General features: G+C 47.9%; 1 protein-coding gene across 6 annotated transcripts in view; it reads right to left on the bottom strand.

Moving 5' to 3' along the window:
- The window catches only part of ARHGEF3 (Rho guanine nucleotide exchange factor 3), a 295,453-nt gene that overhangs the window by 215,978 nt on the left and 65,649 nt on the right, over window positions 1–13,826 (bottom strand). Inside the window, exon 3 of one of the 6 annotated variants that reach the window (XM_087866943.1) lies at window positions 8,160–8,232. The exons of the other annotated variants lie outside the window; for them this stretch is intronic. The gene's annotated coding sequence lies outside the window, so the exon portion shown is untranslated. The remainder of the gene's footprint in view (window positions 1–8,159; window positions 8,233–13,826) is intronic. 6 annotated transcript variants of the gene reach the window in all.

The following is a 13,826-nucleotide window of genomic DNA, read 5'->3' as shown; positions in this document are numbered from 1 at the left end:
CGTGGTCTCAGGGTCCTGGGATTGAGCCCTGCGTCAGGCTCCGTGCTCGGCAGGGAGTCTGCTTGTCCCTCTCCCCTTGTCCCTCCCTCCCACTTATGCTCTCTCTCTCTCAAATAAATAAATAAAATGATATATTAGCAGCTAATAAATAAATCAGTACGTAGGTGGCCTAACACCTCCAAAATGAAAATCGCAATCCTAAAAATTAGGATTCAGAAACGGGCACCTCTAACAAATGTTCTGTTGATTCTAACTCAGTTAAAAACACCAAAAATTCTTAAATTAGCCAGCATCGCTTAAAGCAGTTTATTGACTTTCTGATACAGGACCTACCACAGTTTCCAAGGTAATTAGAAGCCCCATAAATGCTGTTTTTGGCAGTGACTGGGGCCACACGTAAAAACATGTTTATTCCCAAACTGTCCATGAAATATGGTGGTGGGGGTGGGACCACGTCAGCATGTACGGAGAAAAAGGAAAAGGTAATGCCAAGGGCACCATTCAAACTGAGATTATTTCATCACTATGACAAACAGCAAGGCACCCCCCAAAATCCTGGGTGTGAGAGAGTAATTCTGACCAAGACAATTCCTCAGAGTAAGAGATATTCTGAGTAAGACAGGGTAATATCATTATTTCAATAATTAGTAGTAGTAGTAGTAATAATAATAATAATAATAATAATGCTATTAGTGCTGTGCTTATTATGTGGATTAGTTCGTTTAATTTTCATGGGTGCCCAGAAACTAAGGGCCATCACAAAAGAACGCTGTAGCACTGAGAGGTTAGACTTGGAAATGCTCCACGGCTACTAAAAGTCAGAGCCAGACAGCCCGATTCCTGGATGCCTGCTCTCGGCCCTTGAGTCCTGCCGAACTGTCCAAAAGATTTTCTGGCCACCTAATCCACAAAAGCCACCCAACTGCAGAAGGAAAAAATTAACCGCGTTGATCAGATATGTGCTACTTATCAAATATTTCTATCAACCATGGTCCCGATGCGTGGGACAGAGCGACCCCCAGCCATCCTCTAGGGCAGCTCACCAGCTGGGCTCCAGAGGGAACTGGCAGTACTTGCATCAGCGTTGCCATAGCTGCCACCATGGCAACCGCCCATTGTCGATCAGGCAAAGATGCTCTCCCTGAGTTCCCCGGAGCCCTGATGCAGGGATGCAGCCCCATAGAAACTGGCGTTTTTACCTGCTCCCAACTTGCTCAAGTACCTACAAGACTGAGAACCAGCTGGGGGTTCCCCAAGCCCCTGCTTGCATTTGGACCAGACTAATATGTATAAAGGCTGAGAGGGAGATGAGGTTCATGGAGAGGCTGTGTAGAACTGAGGAGTGGGCAGTTAACCTCACGAGGGGCCTCTACACCTGCCAGGGCTGTCTAAGTCCTGACTCTGGCACGTGCTACCTGGGGATGCAAAGCAAATGGTTTGGCCTCTAGGAACCCATGTTTTAGAATATGAAAAACAAGGATAATGTTAGATTTTACACTTTCTAGAACTGTTGTGAGATGTAAGTAGAGCCAAGCGTGTAAAGGACAGACAATAAATGCTGGCAATTATTAACTATTGTCGTTAATTCAATGGTGCTGGTGCCAGCAGGAGACCAGACCCCTCATGCTCTCGCTGCTGCCTTTATATACACTAGCCTGACACTCAAAACAAAAAGTGCTTCTGTCCACAGCGCGGAGGCACCGACTCAAGGGCTGAACAAAGCCAGCAGACAGCATAGTCCACACACACCCCGCTAAGCCAGGGAGACATGAGAGTGGTCAGTGGGAACCCCAAATTCAGCACTCTTCCCTCTGGGCAACACGGCTTCTCCAAAGAGATTGATTTATCAAAATAAGCCTACTAAGTTTATTCAACAAAAATGCCAAGGAGCTGGAGCGCCTGGGTGGCTCAGTCGGTTAAGTGTCTGACTCCTGATTTCAGCTTCGGTCGTGATCCTGGGGTCATGGGATCTGCCCTGTGTTGGGCTCTGCACTCAGGGGGGCGACTGTTTGGGATTCTCCTCTCCCACTTCCTCTGCCTCTCCCCTGGCTTGCACACATGCACTTGCAGGCTCTCTCTCTCTCAAAAAATAAATAAATAGGGGCACCTGGGTGGCTCAGTCGGGTGAGCATCTGACTTTGGCTCAGGTCATGATCTCAGGTTCCTGAGATCGAGCCCCATATCGGGGCTCCTTGCTCAGTGGGTAGTCTCTCACTCTCCTCTGTGTTCTCTCTCTCAAATAAATAAATAAATAAATAAATAAATAAATAAATAAAATAAATAAATAAGATCTTTAAAAAAATGCCAAGGAGCAAAATACCTTTTAAGATATTGAAGCCTTGGGGCGCCTGGGTGGCACAGCGGTTAAGCGTCTGCCTTCGGCTCAGGGCATGATCCCGGCGTTGTGGGATCGAGCCCCACATCAGGCTCTTCTGCTGTGAGCCTGCTTCTTCCTCTCCCACTCCCCCTGCTTGTGTTCCCTCTCTCGCTGGCTGTCTCTATCTCTGTCGAATAAATAAATAAAAATCTTAAAAAAAATTTTTTTTTTTAAAGATACTGAAGCCTTGTATGAACCTTCAGAAATCTGTAAGGCCAAATGATGGCATTCAAAATTTTTTAGAAAATTCTGAAAAAATAATGTCCACACTGTTGGCAGTGTTGATTTCTCAGAGTTGGGACTGACCCAAGGAACCCACACTTGCTATGTCACACATTCATACCCTGTCTGAACTTCTATGATATGCATACGTTAATTCAGTAATCAAAAAGCAACAGCTTAAAAAAAAAAAAGCTGAAATCCTTTGCAATAACACAGGTAGTTCACAAAAGAAGAAACCCAAATAAATAAACACATGAAAAGTGTTCACCCTTCTTAGTAACTAGCAAAATGGAAATTTAAATAAGAGTACGTTTGCCTTTTAAATTGGTGATTTTTATAGGATAATACTCCATTGTGGGCAACAATGTGGAGAAACAGACATTTTGCCTCACAATTGTGAATGTATAATCTGATACAACGTTTCCACAGGGTAATTTGGCAGCATTTTCCAAGAACATTAAAATGACCCAGAACTTCACCTTTACTATAATTAATCTGACAAAATAAACCACAAACACGGGCTTAGTGACGAGGTTACAGCTTTCAGTGTTGTTCCAGAGGGAGGAACTAGGCTCAGCTCAAACAGCCAACAATAGGGACCAGCTAGCCATCGGAAAAGTTCTACATGCTCATTATGCAAAGTTCTACATGCTCATTATGCAAAACACAGGCAAGAAGACTTGTTATTCTACATCGTGAAACTACGGGATTTTCTGGATTTGGTGCTTTTAATTGGATGCTTCCATCCCACACTCACTCCATTTTGCAGCTAAGCAAACCAAGACCCAGACCTAGGAGAGGTTTGTCCCCCAGTGGCTGGGACAGGTTCATAGCCTCTTTGCCTTCCAGGGGAGGCAGAGCTGTCCCCTTCATGTCCAGACGCAGGATCCCTAGGGGAGCCAAGCTGTGCCCTGGGGCCAGAGAGGACCTAGCTGGAGGTAGGGACATCTCTTCAAACACCTCTTCCCCTAAGAAGCCACACCTCCCAAAGAGCTTTCGGCCCCATTCCAGCTACCAGGAGCAGCTCAAGACAAGGAACAGAGCCGGGGTCCAGAAGCCAGGTCCCCTCACGAACAGTTCAACAGCCACCCTCCAGAGGAGCTCTGCTCCAGGCCAGGTCTGCACGCAGTGCTTGTCATCGGTTCCCGGTCACCCCACGGCAGTCCCAAGGCTCAGCAAGATCCGCGTCCCTGTCTTAAATCACCCAGCTAATCAGGATGTGAACTCCATCCGTGCACTTACCTCTCGATGGGCACAGCCACTTCCTCATCCATAAAATGCGGAGAATAATAGCAACCACTTCAGAGGGCTGGTTGTGAGGGTTAAAGGAGCCAATCTACAGAGAGTGCTTGGAGCATTTCCTGACCCAAAGGAAGCTCTGTGTCGCTCTCATTATTTTAGTGAGACGGTAAAGTGTAGTGGTTAGAACAAGGACGCTAGAGCCACCTTCCTGGGTTCAAATCCTTCACCCACCACTCACTGGCTGTGTGACTTTGGGCAAGTTACTTAACTCTCTGTGCTTCAGTTCCCTCCTCAGCAAAACGACAATGATAACAGTACCCACCTGCAATCACATGAATGATCATGTATCTAGCTGAGCTAATGCACTTAGAAGAGTTTGGAACAGTGTCTGTCACAGAAGTGTCTGGGCCTGTCACATCAGCCATTATAAATATGGCACCGCTCTCCTGTTCGTCCGCGGTGGCACTGGAATGACCACCTCCACCACCACCATTAGTCATTATTCTGGCTGACCAGAACCTGACACGTGTTCTCCTATTTAATTATGACAACACTCTAAAGTTGGTGCTATTATTGTTCAGCTTTACAGATGGGGAAACTGAGGCTCAGAGAGCTCAAGTAACTCGCCCCAGGTCACACAGCCAGGAAGCAACAATGCTGCCGGGCTTTGAAGCAAATCAGTTGGGTCCCAGGGGTCTTGCCCCCACCCTCTGCACTGCATTGCTCATAGCCAAGTCCCCCACCATGTAGCACAGACATTGGCCCCATAGACATCTCATGAACAGAAACAGTAAGTCACCCCAGCACAGTCACCAAGGAGCAATCCCTGTCATCCCTCCCTATCTTCCTAGGGAAATACACTGGTATTTGTCTAACTGGAGAGATGAGACATAACCATTAAAACAGAATTGTGGACTGAGACATCTAATTGGTGTCTTGGAAACTCATGCTGACATTCACACAGCTGGCTTTTCCCCACAGCTGTTGATAGTCATGTGTTGTTTAAACTATGGCCTGCTCACAAGTTCAGGCTGGGAGGTGAAGCCAGGGTAAATCTTCCATATCTTCCACAATCTGCCATTCTGGCCTTTGGAGCATGGAATGCGTGGTAATGAGTTCATTCCCCACCACCAGACTAAAAAGTTTACGAAGCTTCCTTGCATGCTTGTGGCCAAAGCTGTAGGTGGGTGCCACCAGGAGAGGACATGGCTTGAGCAGCGGCAAGTCTTATGTCCCCCCACAGCTTCCTCAGCAATTCATCAAAAGAGCTAGTTGTTGGGGGGGGGGGGAACACCCATGTGTTTCACCAGGATCCATAAGGCTGTATTGTTTCAAACCCAATAATTTAATGAAATAGTGTCTGTTTTCCACTAATGTGCCTAAAACTCAAATAGATTAAGAGCTGGAAGGATCCTCAGAGAACCCAGCCAGTCTAACACCCTCATTTAGACACTGGAAAACTAAGAGTTGGCTCAAGGTCACATGGTCTGTTGGTGACAGACTGGGGATTTGGAAGGTATCCCCATTTGCAGGCTCTTTTCAGCCCTGGCAAGTGTTGCCAGGTGGACGTCTACTGTTTCTTACTGCCCAGTATTTCGTCCCCCTTCTTCTGCCAGTGGCACCCTGATCTTCTGTTGAGGAACCCCCTCCCCTGGTCTTAAATCCTGAGACTCAGGAAGGGCCGACCTTAGGCTCCCAAGATGGGCATGTGACCTGGCCTGGAAGAATGAGAGGGAAAACCTGAGACTTTCGCTGGAGCTAAAGAAAAGAGATGCGGTCCTCTAGTGCAATATATGAGCTGATGGGCTGGGAACTTGGAACTGTGCAGACATCTTGGTCAGAGAGCCTATCTGAGAAGAAAGCTAATTTGGAGAAAAGAGAGTGGGAGATGGAGAGAGATAGATTCCTGGAGACAGAGATTAGCCATCTGGATCTAGCCATGCCTGAAGGCAGAACTATCACTGGATCTGACAATTGAGTCCTTTTATTTTTTAGATTTGAGCAAGCGTGCAGTGTATTTCTGTCACATGCAACCGAAAAACTAAGTTTTTGTTTCTAAATTTGTAAAAGGAAGTATATCACAAAATGGGAATGTTCCCAGGAGACCCTCCACAGTGCCTAACACAGTACCTACAAGCAATACACGTGTAATGGAGTGAAATCCTTCCTTCAGGTCTCTTCTCCGTAGGACTCTCCCAGACCACCCTATTGGAAACTGCCCCCCTCCCCAGCCTTGCTCTCCCCCACCCCTGCCTGTTTCCTACAGTGTTTATCACCATCAGACCTACCCTATTACTTTTCATTTCTTGTTGGTTTCCCCCACTAGAATCCCACAGGGTGGGGATTTTTGTCTGCTTTGTTCTCTGCTGTATCCTGGGGGCAGAACGGTGCTCAACACCTATAGGTGCTCAGCATATACCTGCTGAATGAATGAGTGAGGACACAGAGTAACACAGAGGATGGTGCCCAGCACATAACAGGCACCCAGGCTCCCACCTGTTGCCTCAGTCAGCAGCCTGGATATGGGTCTTCTTTCCTGTTCCCTAAACCGAAGCTCCAACAGCCATCCCCATAATCCAGACAACCCGATCATCCCCACCTGTCCAGATAGCATGAACAAGAATTAAAAGGTAAGTAGCCCTTTGGGTTATAAAGATGTTTCCTTCTTTTTTATTGCTTATAAAAATATTGTATGCTCATTATAAAAACACACAAAATAAAAATGGAACAAGTAAACAAAAGTCATAATTTAACCTCGAAGTTAAATTTTGGGTGCAAGTCATAAACAGGCAGACTGCTGATATATTTTTATGACCCACAAGGTGACCCCCCCTTTTTTTTGAGGTTGCTTCCAACATTGAAAAAACTGGAGGATTTCATTTGAAAATCAGGTATCCAGCTTCAGCTGAATGTCACACAGGGCCCATGTCCCCACATATGACAATGGTCAGCTGGGGCTGAGTGACAGATGCCCCTTTCATGTGGGTGTAGGGTCTTGGGGTCTCTCCCTCTCCCTCCTCTAACCCTTGCACTGCCCGAGCCACTGGTTTTAGGTGCTTGCCTGGTCCCTGTCACATGCAGAGTTGGTTACCTCTGGCCTGGGCAGACATCCTTTCAGACTTTGCTGTGGTCATAAAGCTTTCCAGGAACCCCCTCTGAAAACCTCCCTCTGCCTCCAATAGCGGCCTGGGATGCCACACATAAATAAGCCCCTAATGTCCAGCATCCGAGAAGGCTCCATTTGCAGCACTGCCCTTCTGCAGCTCGGCAAGCCAGGTCGGGTTCAACGTCTCCTTCTCAGACTGACTGTCCCAGTCCAACACCTGACCGGTACACATGTGAACATAAAGCCCTTTGTGAACCCCATACAGAGGGGTCCCCCAGTCCTGGGCATCAGCTGGATGCCTTTTCCATGGAGAAACTCCAAATCCAGTGTTAAACCAGCTCCTCAATGTGGAGAGGCTTCATCGGTGCAGGACAGCCACAGAGACTGGGCCAGCACCACGTCAGCGGCCTGCGAGCCCACGTGTATCGTCCATGGAACCCATTATCCGCTATCTTCCTCTGGGTTCTTCATGCTCCAGTTCCACTACACAACAATACTCCCTCAGGGCAGGGATCCTGCCTGCCTCATTGATCACTGTTTTCCTAGAACCTAACGCTGTTCCTCACAGAGGAGGCCCCCAATCCGAGGGCTGTCCAAGGGACAGCCGGTCAGTGAGCACACAGACACATGATAGGTAGGTGGTTGGGTACATGACAGGGTGGGGAGGGAGATGAGCCCCTTAGCTGTGATTTCTAATGTGCCAGTGTCATAGGCAAATGATTATATTAAAATAGTAAATTTAAAAATACAGTATAGAGTTACATAATGAATAAACTCACATGTTAAAAAAAAAAAGATAACAAAAGCATTATAATATCAATAGTGGTATTACTTTTTAACTTTATTTTTTTAAGATTTAAGCTTGGAGCCTGACACAGGGTTCCATCCCACGACCCCAAGATCATGACCTGAACACAAAGCAAGTCGGACACGACCTGAACAGAAAGCAAGAGTCGGACTCAACCAACTGAGCCACCCAGGCCCCCCCAGAACTTTTTAAAAAAGCCCTTGTGTATTTTCCATTCCTGTTTTATGAAGTTCATTTTTAACTGCCAACATTGAACTATAACCAAGTGAATATTCTTCCCCTAGACTCTGACAGATTTCGAAACACCAAGGGGCCATGGAGGAAAGGATAATATTTTGAATTAGTTTGGCTCTTAGAGTGGAATTAAGAGGGAAAGAAAAGAAAACACAGGAGGTGAGTCTGACCTTCCACATGGAAACCGATCCTTCAAGACTCCTCGATGGCCCCCGTAGTGACCGGTTACCCCCGCTTCACCTGCTATCAGCAAAAACAACATTAGTTCACCCTCCCGATTGTGGAAATCCAAAATGCAATGGGAAATTTATTTCTTTTGGAGCAAAGGATGGTAATTTTTTCAGCACTGGCCTATGAATGCTTCCAAAGAAAAACAAAGAAACATAAGGAAATCTTCTAATACAAATACCTGAATTTAAATTCAAATACACATGAGCCTAGAAAAGCACCATGACTCTGGTATGGTCCTTGGCTGTGGGGCAGCCAGGACAGCATGTGCCTCATAGCAGGGCATCATGCTCTGACAATGCAACGGAGTCACCACTCCTGGGAGCCCCGGGCCAGGTCTGCCACCTTGACTCGTCTCCAGGGGCATTCCCCAGACGCACAGGACGGGCAGCAAGAGCTCAGGGCCAGCTACTTTGTAAAGGCAGACAAGGAAACTGATTCTGAGAGAAAGAGTGTGCACAGGGGAGGATCCGGAGCTGAGAACCACCTTCTTTGGCTTTCCTCTTTCCTGGTCTCCCCCTCCTCGTGCATTTCACAGACCTTACCTGAGTGTTCTAGGTACCAGATACTGGTGAGAGAGCAAGTAGTGGAGGAGTGCAGACCCTTAACAAATAACCACGTGAAGGACCGAGATAACCCCAGGTGGTGATATGGGCTGGCAAGTGGAACAGGAGAGGGAAAGTTATTTCTGGTTTCCCAAGGAGCCTCAGTCATGAAGTGCCGTGCAGTTACAAATGCCCCCAGGCTCCGCCAGACGCAACTTAGTAACAGATTGTATTCGGGCGCTGGAGTCTGTGAGGGATGCTTGAGTCACCAGCAGAGTGGATTAGATGTAAAAGCAACACATACGCACAAACTGGGGGTGTCCCCGCACAACTCTAAGGCTCCCACAGCAAGGCAGGAAGTGCGGGGTGTGGACCAGGCCTGCTGTTTGGAGATGGACAGATCTGGGATTGGCCCTGCTTCAAATGGCAAAGGCTCCCCAATGCCCGCAGAATGAATTTTCATTTGTTTAAAGATGCCAGCTGCTGCCAGCCTCCCCCTGGTCCAGCCCCACTGGCCACAGCTCACCCTCTCCCCTCCCCATCAAAACCTCTGTGTGAGGCCTCCCCTCCTTCAGAGCCTCAGCCCTCAGCATCACTTCTTTAAGGCGCTCTACCCTGACAATGCTCTGGTCCCAGGGCACCCTGACCCTCCCTTCCACACTGCTCTTAGACTTACTTATTCCCCGTCTGTTTCCCAGAATTCTAGAAAGTGAGTTCTGTGGGGGTGGAGACCAATCCATCCTCCTGAGGACTTGAGCCTCAGCTCCCAGAACAGCACCCAGAACCTGGAGGGGCCGAGGCAGAGAGACAGAAGAGAAAGACATCTCTCCACCATTTCCCAGGGTCCCGAGCCTCAGTTTCCACATCTGTAAAACCAGGGCAAGACCAACCAGCTGCAGAGCGATGACAGTGTGTTCTGTGTTCCTGCCTGGCAGCCTGTATTTAGTTTTATTAATTTATGTTTTAAAATACGCTTTTACATACAAATTCACTTTTTGATGTGCAGACGTGCATTTTGACACTCACTGGTGTATGACCATCACCACAATGAAAACACAGAGCTCTTCCATCACCAGGAAAAAGTCCCCTCATGCTGCCCCTTTGTAGTCATACCCTCCTTTCCACTGCAGCTCCTGGCAACCATTGATTTGTTTTCTGTTCCTATAGTTTTGCCTTTTCCAAAATGTCACCTAAGTGGGATCATACAGCGAGTAGGCTTTTACGCCTTTTTCACTTGGCACAGAGCATGGAGATTCATCTGTCGTGCTGCGTGTATCAGTGGTTTGTTCCTTCTTATTGTCCTCTCCCTGCACAGAATCTGTTCAGTGATGTTTAAAAACGAGTGTGCCATCATCTCATGTAATCCACCCAACACCTTGGTGGGCAGATTCTGTTAGCAGCCCCGCTCACCGAGGAGGAACCAGGCCACCAGGGGAGCACGCAGCATGATAGCAGGTCAGGTGCCCACCTTGGACTCCAAGGCTGGTTATCCTGCAACGCGGAAGCTTAGCGGGAGCCAGGGAAGGAAGCGTGTGACACAGGAGGGAGGCAGAAGCGAAGAAGCCAGTGTGAAGAGAACTGGAAGAGGAAGGGGCCCAGGGGACATGGGTGGATGCTGCTACAGGCATGCCCTCGGCTCCGAGCAGCTACCCCGAAGCTTTGCTCTGTTTTTTCAGCAGCAAGAACCATGTGTCAAACCTGATCATACTCAAAACCCGAGACATAAACCTGGTGGAAACAGAGTTGCTCAAATCGGAGGGAAGGAAGAAATGGAGCCAGACCCACCGACCTCCCCCTGTCCCTACAACCTCCCTCCTGCTGGCCTCTGAGGAAGGGACCTTCTGAGGAAGGCAGGGCCCCTTAGGGTCTCCACTCACTGATGCATGCTCCCCGAGGGCTGGCTCTCTCCTGCCTTCTTGCTTGCTTGCTTTCAGCTTTCAAGTTATCAAAAAACACATTCAAAACTAAAATTAGCCAGAGAGGCGTCGCATCCTGCGTCTGCCCCATGTTGTCCAGCTTAATTAGGACTCAACAAATGGGGGATGGGCAGGTCTGGGCAAGACCTGTGCAGGGCCAAATCTGGATCTTCCCTCAGCAGCTAAGTGACCCTCAGCAAGTGTCTGACCCTCACAAAACCTCAGAAGCCCCAGCAATTCCCTCGCCCCTTCATATTTTATGAGGGTTCAACAAGCAGACACTCAGAAGAGCACTTAGCACAGTGCCCAGCAAATGGTAAGAACACAGAAAATGTTACCTATCGTGATTATGAATCCTGCGTTCGCAGGATTAAAACTATGTTGGAGGAAAACAAAGAATCCACTGGAAGGAATTAGAATGTTCCCATGGGAAGCATGGTACCCTGTATGTCCCAATGTTGTTCCCTTCTAAGGCTGGCCAGGGAATGCTCTGGTTTGTTTTTTGGTTTTTTTTTTTTTTAAATGTCTCTTTCATTTTTGTACCAGTGGGAGGAAGGGTCTAGACTACAGAGGTGTGACGATCACAAGCCTGATATGCAGGGCTCATCTGGAGCCAAGAATTTATTAATTGGTGTTTATGTAACACTTTGTGGCCCTCTGGCCTGTTTCTGTCTGAACAGGTGCTCCAAGAGCCTTGGAGAAAGCATCTCCCTCTTCTGACTTTTGGATGTTCGGAAAAGAGCAGATGGTGCCGTTAAAATAACAGCACAGATATTGTGGCTCTAAAGGGAAAAGTCCACTCCTTGAGGACTCAGAGTTAAATTAGAAATAGCTGGCAGTGAACATTTCCCAAGACTGACTTTTCCAGCAGAGAGCAGGATTCCAGCCTCCACAACAGAACCTTGCCAAGGACAACACCGAATGTGAGTGAAGAGTGTCCTCTGCCGGCTGGCGTGAGAAATGCTCAGCTGCCGATCTCATCTGCCTCCCAAGCCTCCGGGAGGGCAACAATGCCTAAGGCAAGCCTCAAATATTTTCTGTAGTTCTTTCCTGAAAAAATTAATCTGAACTGCAAACAAAAAGGCTTTTTTCCTCAAAAAAGAAGAGCCAAGAGAAAGGTCATAGAGCATTTCATTCCTTCCTCACTTATGTTTTTCTTGCTGGAGCACTTGAATGTCACTTAAAAAGTGGCCCTGGGAATGCTTAGCGTGAGCTCTGCATCGGAGAATCCATGCAACGTGGGGAACTTGAGCAAATGTCTGCGGGTGGCCCACAGCACCGGCCCCATTTCTATTCTCGGAGGCTATTCTCTTGACCAGACTCCAAACTTCACACTCACCCTGAGTCAAAGCTGCCTGCTTTCTCCCAGAAAACCCCTGTGGGTCTGCACACAAGGACAGCAAGATCCTGGTAGCCAAGAGAACGGGCCAATCTAGATCAAACCCAGCCAATTCTTTTTTTTTTTTTTAAATAAAGATTTTATTTATTTATTTGACAGAGAAACAGCCAGCGAGAGAGGGAACACAAGCAGGGGAAGTGGGAGAGGAAGAAGCAGGCTACCAGCCGAGGAGCCTGATGCAGGGCTTGAACCCAGAAGGCTGGGATCACGCCCTGAGCCAAAGGCAGACGCTTAACAACTGCGCCACCCAGGCGCCCCAAACCCAGCCAATTCTGATGGCCTGCTCTGCAATCTTGGAAACTTGGCACGAGACCCCTCCCAACTCAAGACTAGAACACAGCTTATCTGGCTTTCTGCTAAGCTATGCCTGACAGCTGGGACTCTTCGGACCTTGGTCTCCAGCCCTAGCACAGTCCCCACCCTACTCCCTAGGAACAACCCTGACCTCCAGGGGTGAGTTCTAACCCACCTGGCATGGTGCTCACTCGGACTTTATGCACCAGAGCCACGCTGGCTGAGCTGCAACCCCAGCTCATCACTTCACAGCTGTGTGAGCTTCGCCAAGGAGCTTCCTTGTCTGTAACAATACATCTGCCATTTACTCAAGGTCCACTAACTGCCAGAAGCTTGACATATACTCCTTTCAAATTAATCCTCATGACCACACTATTAGGTGCTCTTCTTTCCGAATCAAGGGCAAGAACTCTTTAAAAGCGGAGGCTACCCAGCTTCTTGTCCACCGGCTAAGGAAGGACTTTGCCCCATCTGCCATCTTCTTCCCTTCATTATGCAAACTGAGTTAATCAGAGGGCATAGAAGCAAGTATATGGAGAGAAAAGGGAATACCAGGAGTGGGGAAGAAGAGAAAAGTCTTCTGGAACAGAGGGGAAGATTTAGGGTGTCTGCAAGGCAAGGGTAAGCTGGAGACAGAAAGGGATGAGGAGGACAGAGAGGAGTCCCTTAAAGGGCTGCTCTTGAGTATAAAATGGATCCCCCTTGGATCTTCTTTGAAAGACACAAGTAAACAGTAGAGCTATTTTGATTGTTGGCTAATGGACTTCAAACCTCTGAATGCAACAAAACCCAAAGTCTGGAGTATCAGAGGCATTGGTATTTGCTCAGACTGTGTCCCAATGTTATAAATAAGGAAACCAGGCTGAGGGAAGGTCAATAACCTGCCATGGTCTACACAGCTCATGAGCTGTGGAGCCTGAATACAAATCCAAGTGCACCTGACTCCACAGCTGTTTGTGTGACACTCTGACCTTGGCCAGAAAGGAATAATAACACCACCTAACAGGCCAGGTGAGGGGTAAACTTGGGACAGACTACATGGACTAAGGCTTTCCTATAATGAATCGAATGGTGTAGATAATGCCAGAAGTGCCAGTTCCTTTCCTTCCTTCCTTTGTCCTGATCTCTGAGTTCTCCTTTGTTCTTAAGACCCTATTCTCACTGCTGGATTTCTGACATGTCCTTTTATTGCCCCAAATCCTGTTTGGGTAACTGCCCTACTACCCCAGCCTCCCCTAGATCTGCACACAGCTAGCATTCGGACCCCAAACTCTCCAGTGGCAAGGTGGAGACTCAATGTCTAATGGATGGCATTCCCCCTACTTAACACCTGGCCCCATGTGTGCCTGAGGAACCAACCCTCTCGCCATGTGTTCATTCATTCAACAGTCACTGGTTTCTCCTCTGTGTCAGGCACTATGCTAGCCACTCAAGATATAGCGCCATTTTAAATAA

Source organism: Ursus americanus, chromosome 14, assembly GCF_024610735.1.
Source record: "Ursus americanus isolate L20-20 chromosome 14, mUrsAme1.1.p, whole genome shotgun sequence".
Taxonomy (NCBI): domain Eukaryota; kingdom Metazoa; phylum Chordata; class Mammalia; order Carnivora; family Ursidae; genus Ursus; species Ursus americanus.
This window is presented reverse-complemented; position numbering and strand designations above follow the sequence as displayed.